The 797-nt window shown below is 39.5% G+C and overlaps 1 non-coding gene across 1 annotated transcript; it reads left to right on the top strand.

Annotated features, from left to right (window-relative positions):
- The first annotated feature begins 624 nt into the window (after window positions 1-624).
- Window positions 625-732, top strand: LOC127739808 (small nucleolar RNA R71). The gene has a single exon (XR_008000550.1). It is a non-coding gene; the product is annotated as a small nucleolar RNA R71 (small nucleolar RNA).
- The last annotated feature ends 65 nt before the right edge of the window (window positions 733-797 follow it).

Below are 797 nucleotides of genomic sequence, written 5' to 3'. Positions count from 1 at the left end.
TATCATGAAACTTTGAGTGATTTTGATTAGATCAGAGACCATGGTTGCTAAGTCAGAGTCGTTCTGCTTAGAATTCTCTGTCTGTTGCTGAGAAGATGATGGAAAAGGCTTGCCATTGCTAAACATGTTTCTTCCATTATTATTGTTGAAACCTTGTTGAGGTCTCTATTGATCCTTCCATGAAAAATTTGGATGATTTCTCCATGAAGGATTATAGGTGTTTCCATAGGGTTCTCCCATGCAATTCACTTCTTCCATTGAAGGGTTCTCAGGATCATAAGCTTCTTCTTCAGATGAAGCTTCCTTAGTACTGCCTGGTACATTTTGCATTCCAGACAGACTTTGAGAAATCATATTGACTTGCTGGGTCAATATTTAGTTCTGAGCCAGTATGGCATTCAGAGTATCAATCTCAAGAACTCCTTTCTTTTGATTAGTCCCATTGTTCACAGAATTCCTTTCAGAAGTGTACATGAATTGGTTATTTGCAACCATTTCAATGAGTTCTTGAGCTTCTGTAGGCGTCTTCGTTAGATGAAGAGATCCGCCAGCAGAGCTATCCAAAGACATCTTGGACAGTTCAGACAGACCATCATAGAAAATACCTATGATGCTCCATTCAGAAAGCATATCAGAGGGACACTTTCTGATTAATTGTTTGTATCTTTCCCAAGCTTCATAGAGGGATTCTCCTTCCTTCTGTCTGAAGGTTTGGACTTCCACTCTAAGCTTACTCAATTTTTGAGGTGGAAAGAACTTTGCCAGGAAGGCATTGACTAGCTTTTCCCAAGAGTTCA

This window comes from Arachis duranensis, chromosome 6 (genome assembly GCF_000817695.3).
Source record: "Arachis duranensis cultivar V14167 chromosome 6, aradu.V14167.gnm2.J7QH, whole genome shotgun sequence".
In the NCBI taxonomy this organism is placed as follows: Eukaryota; Viridiplantae; Streptophyta; class Magnoliopsida; order Fabales; family Fabaceae; genus Arachis; species Arachis duranensis.
This window is presented reverse-complemented; position numbering and strand designations above follow the sequence as displayed.